Source organism: Alligator sinensis, unplaced genomic scaffold (genome assembly GCF_000455745.1).
Source record: "Alligator sinensis unplaced genomic scaffold, ASM45574v1 scaffold1432_1, whole genome shotgun sequence".
Classification (NCBI taxonomy): Eukaryota; Metazoa; Chordata; order Crocodylia; family Alligatoridae; genus Alligator; species Alligator sinensis.
This window is the reverse complement of record NW_005843197.1, coordinates 211079-226064: the sequence shown is the minus strand read 5'-3', so window position 1 is coordinate 226064 and position 14986 is coordinate 211079. Positions and strand designations below refer to the sequence as shown.

Genomic DNA, 14986 nt, shown 5'->3' with positions numbered 1-14986 from the left:
GGGGAGCTCGATCCTGGGCTCCCTCTGCATCAACAGCAAGCAGGTTCCCACAGATGGGAGCCCCCTTTGCTCAGCCAGGACCAAAAGTCCCACACTGGACATGGCTCTTGGTCACAGCTGCACCACACATCTCTCAGTGTAGCGCAGCCAGGACCAAGAGCACTACCCAATGCAGAACTCTCAGTCTCAGCTGCACATGGGCCTGGGGGTTTCACGCACCCCTGAGCTTTGGGGGTCGCAGCTGCCATGATCACCAGGGCCCAGGGGTTTCATGCAGCCCCGCCTGCCATAATCCCCCCTCGGGGTTTTATACTGGGTATGGTGTACCTCTGCAGCTGGGAGCCCAATCAGCTGATAGGGCTCCCAGCCATAGGGTAGACCCTGCTAGACATGCAAATAATATATCAACTATAAAGTTAGTACACATTTTCAAGGTCTAACTTGGAGCTTTTTATTGCGTGATACATACTTTGCACATGTAGCTGGTCCTAAGGTAATTGAACAATTAACCAGTTAATTGTGCAATACCTGTAACGTGTAGAGGGAGCCTAAATGTTCATTGCAGCAAAAACTTCAGAGGAACAGCTTTCAGTTTTTTTCAGATAGTAAAGTGATAGGATCCGACTGCAATCTCTGTTAAACTAATGTAAATCTAAAATAACTCTAAAAGACTTCAGCAGAAGTATTACAGATTAGAAATATTGTAACAGAGTGAAACTGAATCAACAGAACACATACCAGGGGGACAAAAATCTGTTCAACTCTAAACTGTTCTTTTTTTAATTTTCAAAGTACAGGCAGTCCTCAACTTAAGACATTTCGAGTTACAATGAACGGCACTTACGACGTTTATAAATCAACACCATTTCAACTTTCTGACATCAGTTTCAACTTTATGATGCTTGATCCGATGCAATGCCATGCCAGTGAACAAGTCTGCTGAGTTGCCCATCTCCCTGGAGAACATCTGTCCAAACTTCCTTGGACACTTTCTTTATGAAAGTAGACAAGACTCCAGAAAAACCTGCAGCCAAGTCTCCTGAGAAGACTCCAGGCAAAAGAGCCCTTCAAAAAGTCCAACCAAGAGCCCTTCAAAAAGTCCAGCAAACTCACCTCAAAGAAGTCCTTCCAAATCAATATGATTGCTATTTACAATAGAAATACATTAATGTAGCTATATTACTCATCTATAATTGATTGTGTATAAAATTCTGGGTTATTTTTGGTGAAAATAGGGTATCAGGCCTTGGTTCAGGAACCAATCCCCCATTTATAATATTGTTCCTATGGGAAAATTGGTTCCAAGTTACGGCGTTTCAACTTAAGACATGGTTTTCAGGAACCAATTGTGTCATAAGTCCAAGGACAGCCTGTACTACTGGCTAAAGTCTGTGCTAACATAAAACTTTTGTAAGTATCTTCTATCACCTGTATAAATCAAATTATTTCCATAGAAATATGTACAATATAAATTAATGCAAAATTTGGTCCTTGTGTTCAAAAACTGCCCAAAAAGGTTATGGGTTAAATCAGTGGTGCTCAACCTTTTCCCCCAGTAGGCCGGATGGACAGTGCCAGGTCTGTCCATGGGCCAGATCCAGCCGCTGGTCCTGATCCAGTGCACAGGAAAGGTTCAGTGCGTACCATCTGGTCACATGGAGGAGGAAGGGGAGCATTCCAGCCCCAACCTGGCCCCACAGGGAAAAGGGTGCATAGCTTGGCCCTGTGGGGGAAAGGAGGCAAGACCCATCCCCAATCCAGATGCTGAGGAACAGGCATGGTCCAACCCTACTGGGGGAAGGGTGTACAGTCCAGCTCTGAACAGCCATGCGGGGCATGGGGTTTGGGTATTTGGCAGAGTGGGGAGGGTAGCCATATTAATAGCTACTGCTCCCCTGACGCTAAATTTCCTGACCCAGGGGGAGCCCCGAGTTCTGGATTCCAAGACTTGGAGGTTAACTCAGCACCCCTGAGTTAAATTACTCACTTAATTATGCTGCTATAAATATAAAATAACTACTGATTTCATTGTTGGTGTTAATAGTATGAATTGGCATAAAATCTGATTGTGAATTATCAGCTGTCAACAAAAAGACCAATAATGCCTGGTGCCTATTACACTATGGTGAAGCTAATTGGAGGAGATAAAAAGAGCTTGGTTTATTTAGTCTAACACAGGAATGTCAAACATTTAGCTCACAGAACTGTTCCATCTGGCTCACCAGTAGTCCATTGAGCTACTAGAAGTTGGGGGACGTGTCCTGCCACAGAATTTGGAGTCCCTAGACCCCAATGGACATGGCCATCAGCAGCAGTCCCATGCATCTGCACTGCTGCCCAAACACAGCCCCACACTGCTGCACATCCCCAGACTCATGCTGCTGCCCTTGGATGTGTGCTGTCACCTGAAGCACATGGCTTCACACATGTCACTGGGTTCATGCTGCTACCCAAATGCAGTTCCATGCCACTGCATACTCTCAGATGCGTGCTGCCATCAGACTGGGGCTCTAGACTGCCACGCAAATGCGGATCTGTGCTGCCGCCCAAGCATGGCTCCATACTGCCACCCAGCCCTGGACCCACTGCAGTTGCTGCTGGACCCATGGAACCAGCCTCAGGGGAGCCCCATAGCCCAGATCTGGCTCAGGCCCCAGGGTGCATTTGACACCCCTGGTCTAACACAATTCATATTGAGAAGTGATATGATTATTCTGTATAAATACATTTGGGAAGAAAATAGCAGGGATGGAGAAAAACTATTTATATAAAAAGATAATGCTGGCACAAGATCAAAAGAACATAAATTGGTCATGAATAAATTTAGTCTGGAAATCAGAAGGTTGCTAACCACCAGAGGTTTTCAATGACTTAAACCAAGTAGTACAGACAAGAACCTGGACTGTTTCAAAAGGGAGTCTGATTCATGAAGGAAATAATAGGATAAGATAAGAATGGTCTTAGAGTTAAAAATTAAAGCTTGAGGTAGAAGGCTCCACATGTTGAATTTGTTAGCATCCCCAAAAGAGAGTAGAAGAGACTTGACTGCTGCATGGGTTGCTTCTATTCGAGGGAGGTATTTCACTTTGAGCTCTTTAACTTTGCTGATGGTGCAGGTAGGGCCTGATGGCAGATACTGAAGCTAAATAAAGTTCAAGGTGAGATATGGGTTCCTCATGGCACGAGGAGGTAGAGTACTGGAGGAGTTTTTGGCATGGAGGTGAAAGGTTTTCAATATTCCACAGTTCTTGAGGCAAGTCTGATGTCTTTTTGAGGATATGCTTTAGTTTACATTACAGCACAGGTGGATCTAGGAGTTGGAGATGAGGGGTGCAGTCACACCCCCTTTGATTATAGCTTTGTAGCACATGCACAGTGAGTTCTCTGAGCTTGTTAGCTTCTGGGTGCAGCTCAGATCTGTGCAAAGCTGTTTTTTGGCACAGGTCTGCAACCCAGGGGGTGAATGGTGCTGCAACTCCCCTGTACTATGTCCTTTTCTATCCTTGGTATCAGAGGAAAAGTGAGCAGCAGCAGCATTCTGTGTACAGCTGAAGGGGGATGAGGCTGCACCCACCCTAGCCCCTCTGGATCTGCCCCTGAATTAGAGGAAATTTCATAAAAAATATCTATGCAAGTAAAGGAAAGTCAGGCTTGGTAGTTGTGATGGTCACTTTTAGACTAGGTTTCCTTCTCTTTTTTAATACTACTTCTTGATTTTTCAATATGCTTTTAATATGTGTTACATTGTATTTATACTGCACTTAATTATACAAGATTTAATAAAGTAAATCTATGCTCCAGAGGTTCTGCAGTTCACCAGGACCAGGAATAAATTTTCTGCTCCACAAATGCATAATTTGGCTTCTGGATAGGGATTTACCTACTAGTGAAGCATCAGAAAATGGCCATATCCTGGATAAATCATGGATAAATCAATCACTAGATTTGGGGTCATGAAGGAATTTCCTACAGGTCAGTGTACAGCTGGATTCACTTCCTCAGGACTCTTGGGCACATTTTACATGACAAATTCCCTGACATAGCAGGGGCCAAGGCATTAGTGCTGTTGTCTTTGGATCACTGTAGTTTTGGCTTTTTTGTAGTAAATGTCTGAAGTTTGTTATAGGTTGTTAGTAGGTGCTTTGTAGCTTGTGGTGTGAGGAGAGAGGGAAGTACGGTGAATTTTCTTATAGACCATTTTAGACTTACTGTCTGTGACAGGGGGCAAGCCTAGGGCCGTCTCTCAAGTCGGCCTGCCCACCTATCTATGGGGCAGTCCAACCAGTCTCACCTGCCATGACTTTGTGCTTCTCTTAACTGGTGGTATAATGAGGGAGGCTGCCCATTACCTGCCCCAATGACAGGGGCACTATCCACAGTCCTTCCCTACACTGCAGCCCATGCCTCACAGATGGCATCCAGGATGACATTATGCTCCCAGCCTAAAACCGGGACAACTTAGTCCTTCATCAGGCCTCATTCATATATGCACTCATACCGCCCCCCTCTCACTGGGACCTCTTGCACTCCACCCCCTCTCACACGGTCTCTTGCCCGCCACACGATACTGTGCCCCCTTCACTCTGCCCTGCTCCCTTGAGCGACCCTGTAGGCCATCAGGCTTATCCGACTCATGCCTCGGGTGGCGACATGCAGTCTGTTGGGCCTCTCCCATGATCCTCAATTGTGTAGTGGCCAGCTGATTCACCACACAGAGGGCTTACTCCACCCTAGCTCCTCATCGGACTTCTCATATCCCTCAACTTGTTCTTCAGGGGATTGGCCTATGTGCTGCCCTTCAGGATGTCCCCCAGATGTACTCAGCACACCCCATTGGGCTGCCTTCAGGCTGACCCTCAGCCCTACTCAACCCTCATCAGGGCCCTCACTACTGCCCCCTCTCTGGGGCTACACATCTATCCCTTCCCTGGGGCTCCAGGGTCTTAGTCCCCTGTGGGGGCTCAGGTGGCCAAAGCCATGCCTGGCCCCACCTGGGGTTTTACACCCCCTGGGCTCAGGTGGGCATAGCTGTGCCTGGCCCCCCTTATACCCAGTTTTTCATAGACATTATAGACATTTTGTGGGGGCTAGGAGTTATTGAGGCACTCCGACCTGCCTTTCACTGGGGAGGTGAGCGGTCCTGGTATCTGAATGGGGCTGCCACGCTACTGGCAGTCCCACCAGGCCTCCCTATCCCAGCAGAGTGCAGTTTTAGGTCATGCCTAGGACCATGAGCCTCCAAGCCATCCCCTTAGCTCCTGCCCTTACCTCCAGGATGTTCCTGAGCCACAGCTCAGCCAGCTAATGTTTCTCTCATAGCAGCCAGCAGTAAACTGCTGCTTCGCCCTATATATATCCTGGGTCTCAAAACAGCCACCGCAATCAAGCACCTGGCTGCTGCCTGCTCCAGCCCTTAAAGTGGCAGGCACCAAAGGTGAACTGCCACACTGTCTATTATGTGGCTGTCTGCAATTATAGGGAACTAGACTCAGTAAACCAGGTGGTCTGTTCCAGACCCATGTTCCTAAATTGTAAAAAGAGCTCTCCCTTAATACAGAGCTATGCTACTCTGAAGCCAGGAAGAAAGTAAGGCTTTAGGTGCGCCTATACCTGTTACAGAAGGTAAGGCCTTAGGGCACCTATACCTGTTACATACATCTGCTCCAATGCATGCTAATTAGCATGCATCAGAACAGACTCAATTAATCAATTCTTCTCAAGCGTGCTAATTGGTGTGCTCCAGCAGCCTCCGCATCATGTGTATTTCCCACACTTCAAAATGGTGGTGGGGCCACTTTAACTGCAGCTCATCAAACAAACTTTAAAGCACCACTGCCGCAATTTTGAAGCACAGGACACTGAATACACATGATGCTGTGGGCACTTTAATTAGACCTATTCTTGCAGCCACTTTAATTAAATTGCCCCCCCCACCCCACCCTGGAGCATGTGTAAAAGCACCCTTAGAGAATTAAAGATAGTTTTCACCTACAAAAGCTCATGCTTCTCCGTACCAGTTAGTTTTTAAGGGGCTATTCTACCTTACCTTCTCCTTAAATACAGGAACTCATATGGATGCTATTCTGTAGATCTGTGCAAAGCTTCGGTCCCTGATTTGATTTAATTCGATTCAATGCACCCTGGTCTCCGAATCGATTCAGAGAGATTTGGAAAGATTCGACAATTCAGACATAGACACAGGTTTAAATGTTTTTTCTATATACCTCAAAGTACCAGGCAGCTCATGAATGCTGAGATGCTGAGGTTGATGAAGCGTCCCACAGGCGTGCAGGGGGCTCCCCAGAGCGCTAAACAGCAGGCCCGGAAGTGGATCAGAAGCACTTCCAGTCCACTTCCGGGTCCACCGGGGAGCGCACTGGGACCCCCTCCCCCACCCCTGCACCCTCCCAGCTCGGCGACTGATGCCTCTGGGTCTGAAGGGGCACCCAGGGTCCCCCCATGGCTGATCACCAAGCTGGAGGGGCATTGGGGGGCACCCCGGCACACTCAGCAGCGGACCCAAAAGTGGACTGGAAGTACTTCCGGTCCACTTCCGGGTTCACCGCCAAGCACACGGAGGGCACCCCCACTCTCCTGTGGGACGCTCCATCCACCCCAGCATCTCAGCATTCATGAGCTGCACCTGGTACCTCGAGGTATGTAGAAAAAACATTTAAAGCTGTGTCTATGGCCAAATCGCTGATTCTCTGAATCAGCATCAAAACTTCAGATTTGAATTAGGCTGAATCGAGTTGGGTGATCCAAATCAACTAATTGAATCACCATCCCCCGATCTGGAGTGTAATCGAATTGAATACAGCCTGTTTCGCACACCCCTACTAGTCTGTCCAATCTAATTCAAAGGCACTAATTGTTTTGCAACCAACACGCTTTTAAATTTAATTAAACCGATGCTTTAAAAATAACTACATATTCATATTTTCTGTAATACTGTTTAAAAAACAAAAACCACAGACGAAGCTACATTGAAATTTGCAAATATGCACTGGTTTAATTATACTGATTTAAAAATATACCTTTAATTAAGACCATTCAAATCTGTGCATAGACAAGACCTGAAAGAAAGGTACCTGGGAAGATAAAACCAGTTTAATTTAGGATGGTAAACAAAATGGATTAATTAAAAAGAAGCAAATCTTTATGAAGCTTCTTAGATTGTAACAGTGTCTTATTTCAATTTATCTCACATTAATGAGAAAATGAGTTCAGCTAAATGAATATAAGCCACTCTTAAAATGTTGTCTACAAGACGCTGCACTAGTTTTTACTAAACTAGTTTTACTAAACTGGTTTAAGCTCTTAGTTAAACAAAAACAAGTTTGTGTGTAAACAGGGCTTAAAACACAATACTGTAGTTCAAGAGCTCCTGCTAGACGGCTGTGTATCTGCATAGTTTCAACAATCATGATCCATTTATTCATGTTACATCTTGTATATTTTTTAGCACAACTAGTTCTTAAAATGCCAAAGCACAAGTAATTTGTATTTGTTCTATGTTTACTACATTAAGGCTAAATACAGACATTCATGGAGGTTAGGGGGAAGTTAGACTGCATTAAAAATGGTCACTCTATTTAACTTAGTTTGCCCAGGTGCAGACCTTACACTACTTACGTTGATCTAAGTGTGAGTTATTCAGAAGTTCAGGATAGTTGGATCAGTCTAAAAATCCAACCCGATCTAAGTTAACCCTACCTCTGAAGTACACTTAACTTAGATTGGGTTGGCCATTTTTAGAACAACCTAATTGTCCTGAACTTCTATACCAGGGGCAGGCAATTATTTTGGGTGGAGGGCAGCTTACTGAGTTTTGGCAAGCCATCGAGGGCTGCATGATAGGCAGCCAGGGGCAGATAAATATTACTTTTCTAAATTTTTTAGGGGCCCCGTGGGCCAGATATAATGGCCTGGCGGGCCGTATCTGGCCCCCAGGCCACATTTTGCCCACCCCTGTTCTATAGAGTTCCCAGCATAGCCCCAGGACAGAGAAAGGCCATCTGCTGGCCACAGCCCTGGGGCTGCACTTTTCCTAGCCCCTTCCTGGCACTGGTCTAGTTTTAGGCATCCAGCCCTGGGGGTTGGAGAGGGGTCAGGGGCTAAAAATAGCTCCTGGTCTCAGGGGTGGGGGAGAGAGTCCCCATCCCCCCTAGCCACCCCACAGACACAGTAACACCCCCACAAACCCTGTTTGCCCCCTGTTTGCCCCTGTTTGTGTCTCCTCAAGAACTAAAAATTTGCAGTACCTGTTCAAAACCCACACTTCTATAGCATCAAACCCTTGCAAACAAAATCATACAATAAAAATGATAATACTTTAGTTCTATTAAATATAAATAAACAAGTAAACAATATAAACAAACAGACACTTAAATATGTGTTATGACATCAATTGGTTACAAAACAAGGCAGGCAAGGTTCCTTAGATCAACATGGCTACAACCAACAACCTTACAAAACAAGTAAATTCCATGTTAGAGATTATTCATTTTCCTCAATAATTATGAATCAATATAAGAACAAAATAAACTGGATTAGAAGTGCAAATGTTCATGTTAAATTTCCTATCTTTTGTTATAACCTTAACATTATTTAATATTTTAAGCGTAACTTCTGGCTTGCTTTCTTTAAAATTATAGCTATTATAAAATACCTCAATAGGAAATTTAATGTGTAAGAATATTGTTGCCTGACAGTATTAGGTTCATATATGAGAACTATATACCATTTTCTTTTAAATCCTGCAGTTTATTACAACTATTACCAAAAACTTAAAACAGCAGATGTAAGAATAGATATTATAAGGTAAATATTGTACTAATTTATATTTACATAGCATATTTTATCCAGAAGGATGTCAAAGTATTATACAAACTTGGTGCCTAATTTTGCTGTGTCGATGTAATCAATTTGAGTTCTGTCCAAATAAAACCTGAAGGATTGAGACTAATATGTATCAGTCCCATAGACTTCAGAAGCATTTAACTTTTGCTGAAGTCAGAAGGAGTTATGCACACAGGAACTGCACATGTAATTTACACAAATATGTTCTTTATATGTTGCATAAGGATTGTTATCTATCACCAAAATACAGACACTTCTGGGGTCAAAGTCAGTCATCATTTGTTTTTAATTTTTGCACTAAATAAAAATGCATTATACCAGTAGTAAGAAACATTATACTAATATTGCAGATGTTTGTATACCACTGAGCATAACATGAGTTTGAACTCAGATGGATCCTCTATGGATTACCTTTATACCAATAAAAATAACTTGCTGTTGCACATATTTTATAGCAAATGTTTCATGTATTAATTCAACTGAATGATAAATTACAGTATTAGTTCAATTACATACAGTACCTTTTCTTCTTCCACGGTAAATAACCTTGCTTGTACCTGGATTGCCAAACGTGGAAAATAAATTTTAAAATGGTATGTTAATGCAATATATGCTGCATTTCAACCACTGTAGGATTAATTTGACTCATAAAATCTGACTGTAGTATATAGTTAACACTATACAATACAATGTATATGCTTTTTTTTATTATAGCAGCAAACTTATGACCCAAAAACACTTGCTAAGTTAGTGTTGTAGCCATGATGGTCCACGAAATATGCAAGAGGCAAGGATTTTTGTGAGTGATATCTTTTATTGGACCAACTGCATGGTGGGATAAACTTAAACAAGATTTCAAATGCAGTGCATCCTTCAGGTCACTTCCTAAATTTTTCCCCCCTAAAATAGCAAATCTACACATCCAGTAGTACCAGATCAAATCCATTACTATGTGAATAGTCCAGTCTTGAATCACATGACCTCTGTTCTAGAAGAGTTTTCAGTCCTTGTAAAGACCACAATACAAAATCAACAAATAACACAACTTTAATATGAAATATTTCTGTAAGTTTCAGTTTTAAGCACCAGCAGGTCCAATAAAATCAACAACACTTTCATGTGCTTAATTTATTAAGTAGGTGCCTAAATACCAGTTGAATTAGGTCTCAAAGCAGGACTCATTCTCTAACTGGATAGAGAATTGGCTTTAGACTTGGTGCAGGACAAGGACCCTCCTAAGGCTATTTGTGCTATTGGGGCGCATCTAGACATGCATGGATGGTTGGTTCTCTGGGGACAAGTAGTGGTGGCACACCTTGCACCGCAGCTACTTGTCCCCGGGGAATGCCCGTGCTAAGCATGCTTTGGCATGCGGCAACTTACTCCACGAATGGTAGGGGAGGCTGGAGTCAGCACTGTGCTGGCCCCAGCAGCCTTACCTGGGGTCTTGGGGGCAGGGCCATCTCTAGCGGGGGCCAATCAGGGTGACTGCCCTGGGCCCCATGCTTTGGGGGGTCCAATGGAGCTGGGTGGGGCAGAGCAGCACGGCAATGCCACACTGACGCCATCTTTACATCTGGCTGCTTGACATGCCCTCCCCACCCCATGCTGGCGAATCTGCTGCTGAAATCAGTGCGTCTAGCCACTCGCCACCCCCCGCCACCGAATCCACCGGCAGCTTTCTCGCATCCAGGGGCAGGGCCCCACATAGGCTGATTTGCCTTGGCCCCGCATCTTGCTCGGATCGTCTCTGCCTGGGGGCCTCCCGGGGCTACAGCCATGGCAATCCTGCTGGGAAGGGCCTAGTCAGCAGATGCAGCATGGCTCCAGGCAGCCCAGCTCTGCTTTTCAGCAGTGCATACTGCCTGAGTGTGCACTGCTTTGGTTATTTTTCTGCAGTATTTTTGACCTCTGGATATTCAGGGGTCAAAAAACCCACAGAAAAAAAACAGCAGCACATACTTGGCCAATGTGCCCTTGCAGCATGGAGAACACCAGACTGTGTGGTATGTGGCACTGCAAATGTGTTGCAGTGCCACATACCACGTTCATCTGGATGCCCCCTTGGAGTGGTAAAAATGGTACTTTAAATTACCTTAAAGCAGTATCTAAATATAGTTTTAGTTTAAAAGACTTGAAAAGCTAATGGTTCCTTTGCAAAGGGAAATATTAGGAGCAAGTCCGGCACACAAGGCACTCCCAAATTCCTAGCCAATGAAGCAGCTTCTTGAAACAGCTTCCAGCAGCACAAACTGGAGAATCCCTATGGCTACTCTAATAACTTCCAACAGCCTCCAAAGATAGATCAGTGATAAAAAATAGTAGCAAAACAAGGGCTGAGCCCCAGACACTAACTATGGAGTGCGGGGCACTGGAGCAGTGGTAGGGGTCTCATCCAGGGGCTGGAGTGTACAGACCAGAGGCAGGAGTCCCCTCTTCAGCCTCACTCCCTAATAGGGTTGTCAACTCTGTTTGAATCTATTCTGGGAAATTTCACCACATGATATAATGACATTAATGACTGATCTACTGTACTCTAAAACTCAATCAGTACAGAGCCATCATTTTGCCTTTGGTGGAAATAAGGAATGTCATATAAATCATTTCACATTTTAAGCATATTGCATAAATAAACAACACTACAAAATCTCAATCAGTGTAGGGTAGTGAGTAGACTAAAGACAATGCCAACATGTCCATGACACATGACGTCAACATGCCCACAACAGACAATGAGAACATTCCTGCGTGCTTGCATATATCAGTTATAGATTACAGTGCATAGACTTTATGTCAGGAAGGTAAATGCACATTACTATCACATTTTAAAAACCTACTGGACTACGGTATAATTCAGATTCAACATTTAATATTTATTTTAATGAATGTCCTATCATTTATTTCTCAGGTGACACTCAGCAGTCTTCTGGAGATTTATATCTAATTCCTGGAGACTGCAGGGCAATCCTGGAGGGTTGGCAACCCTCCTCCTCATCCTCATGCTAGATTAACCCTCACGCAGCCACTGCCAAATTGAGGTTTTTACTGTGTTGTTCCACATGCAGTTTGGTGGCAGCTGTGAGACAGTTAACCTTGCAGCAGATTTTTTTTTAAATCAGTCAAACTCTCTGAGAAGCTTCAAATTAACTATCACTTTTCAGGAGCAGCAGCAAAAGACTGCTTGCTTTCTTATTGGTAGCAGAACACCATGGACTAAAAGTTATGGAAGTGGTACTGTCACCATACCAACATAGTTGTCAGTTCTAAACTACCCCCATACACACAGGTGAATGAACCAACTCAAGAGTGCCAGATCAGCAGCTCTGTGTGCGTGCGTGCATGTGTGTGTGTGTATAGAGAGCGAGTGAGAGAGAGAATATTGCTTTGCGAAAACCAACAGCAGTAATCCTAGCACAACTCTATCACAGAAACTTTAGAGGAACAAAAATTCTTAAAATATGTGTCACTGGGTGTTCTACATCAGATGCTTTACTGCACAGTAGACTAATAACTGAACTAACTGAAACTAAACTAGGGAAGCTTACACTGGAATGAAACAGCTTAGTTTCCAATGTAGTTTCCACTTATTGTAGCCTAAAGCAGAAACATAAAACAGTTACAATAATCAACTTGAACCAGTAAATCCTCCTTATCATTCAACAGAATTATTTAATCTGTCCTTATCCCCAAACAAAGAAACATATAACAAGGCATAATATTTAAGGGGAAAAAATGCAAATACTAATTACAACATATGCACTTTTTGTGCCTGAAAGCAAAAAAAGAGAATTCTTTTACTAATCTAGATAATCTTATATTATTGCCCACCCTATATAAAGTATTCCTATCAGTCTTTTTAAATAAAAGAGTCTTTTAGTTTGATACCTGTTTTTTATAAGCTGCCATGGCTTCTTTGTGTTGTTTATTTGATGTTTCTGTCTGATGTTGCAGAGTTTCCTACTCAGTCAAAATAATTTATTAGATTAAATTAAAATGTGCTTGAATATGATACATACTTCATTCTTTAAAAAACACAGAAATAATATCTTAACAAACAAATATTGGTATTTTAGTACATTCTTCAGTGGGTTTTCCAAAAAAATATATTAATTAAATATTAAAAATCTTGATTGAGAGATTTTTTTTAGCAGCTTCTCTCCTGTTATATAACATGGTATGGTCTTGGGTAACATGCACATGGTAATACTTCTTACCTGTGCAATTCAGAGATAGTCCAGAATTGTTGTTGCTGAAGGCTCCCGCCCTTTATACCTCATAGCACCAAAAACAGCTTTTCCAAAGCTAAAGAAGCCCTCCAACATTCGATTAAGAATATTAAGACAATAATTTGAAATTGCATGATCCACTTTTAAGGATTTTACATGTTGAAGTCTCCATCTAGGAAATGTTTTCAATTTGTTACAAATTGCATTCTGATCATTTACTAGACTGCCAGAGTAGGCTGAATGATGACAGAAGAGACTAACAGAAACAAAATAACCAGGTAAGAATTTTTTTATTTCTCCTTATTTTTAAAAATTAGGGGGGAAAGTGAATCACAGAAATACATTTGAAAGGAAAACCAAATTTTAAATGATTATAACAGTAATATAACTAAAATAAGTACAAATGATCCTATATCAAGCAAAAGTTTTGTAATTTAAGCATTAAACCAGGTATGACGTTGGTCAGCCTCACGTCCAGTATCACCCACCGTTAGGTAGCCCCTCCCCTCGTCCTTCCTGCCACGACTTTGATGTTATGGGTGATTCGAAGGAGGGCTTCAGTGGAGCTCTTTTACCAGAGGGGTTCCCCGACGCGGGTGTACTCACGGTTGAGGCTTCCATTGTTCCACGGGGCTCCGCCACCCCAACACCCCGTCCACTCGCCAACCGGTCACTTGCTGGTGAGATGGTGGCCTGCTGTTCTCTGCAGGCTTACTTGCTGGGAGGTGTCCCCGACCGTAGGGGACTAAGGGTCGCCTCCAGCCAGCCTGCCTTCAAATCCTGCTGGCTCCGCCGCTAGCTAGAGTCGTCTCCCTTTTCCTCCCCTGGTTTAGAAATAATATTCCTCCAGGATGGGGAGGCTTCCCGGATCAATGCCCTGGCCTCGGCAATTCCTAGGGACCACTCCTTCTGCCCTTGCCAGGGGGTTTGGTTTTAGCTTCGGCTGCTGGGCTGATGCAGAGCCGCCTGACCGAGGCTTTTGCTCAGGGGAAGCCGCAGCAGCACCACCAACGTACTGCATGTCTTCTCTCTCCTTCCCTGGCTTCCCCCTCCCGCGGAGTTTGCTGGGGCTTTTAAACTTTCCTGCGGCAACCGCTGTGGCCTCCGCGATTGGTTCAGCTGTTCCCCTTACTGGGAACAGCTGTTAGCAGCGGGCGTAATGCTGGCTCATGCAGCTGTAATGGCGGCTGCAGCTGCTGCCGCGGTCCCAGCTCCGACGCTGCTGTCCCTCCCGGGGGTAAGTAACCTGGCCCGGGGTTCTGTTTAGGGGTTGTCGCTGCCCCCCAATCTTCCCTGTCCTCTGTCTGTGCCCATGACGGTGGCACACCACCGTCACACCAGGTTACAATTCTTTTTAACATTAGATGTCTCTTCAGAGGAATGGAAACCTAATTTGCAAGTCTTCCTTAAATGACACTCAGATAGTTTCTTCCCATAATGCCACTGTGGATCTTAGGAAGACTTATGGAGTACTGCGTCCAGTTTTGGGCACTGTACTTTAAGAAGGATATGAATAGCCTTGAGAGGGTCCAGAGGAGGGCCAATTCGTATGGTTAAGGGTTTACAGACCAAGCCCTATGAGGAAAGACTAAGAGACCTGGACCACTTCAGCCTCCACAAGAGAAGGCTGAGAAGTGATCTTGTGGCCACTTACAAATTCATTAGTTGGGGCACAGCAAGGTGTTGGAGATGCTCTGTTTACCAGGGCGCCTCCTGGGGTAACAAGGAACAATGGTCTCAAACTGACAGAGAGCAGATTTAGGCTAAACATCAGGAAAAACTTCTTCACAGTGAGGGTGGTGAAAATTTGGAAAGGGCTTCCAAGGGAGGTGGTGCTCTCCCCTACCTTGGGGGTCTTTAAGAGAAGGCTGGATAGGCATCTGGCTGGGGGCATCTGA

General features: G+C 44.1%; 1 protein-coding gene across 1 annotated transcript in view; it reads right to left on the bottom strand.

Moving 5' to 3' along the window:
- The window catches only part of LOC102371007 (coiled-coil domain-containing protein 73-like), a gene marked incomplete at its 3' end in the record, with an annotated part of 73737 nt that overhangs the window by 45489 nt on the left and 13262 nt on the right, over positions 1–14986 (bottom strand). The gene's annotated exons all lie outside the window — the stretch shown is intronic.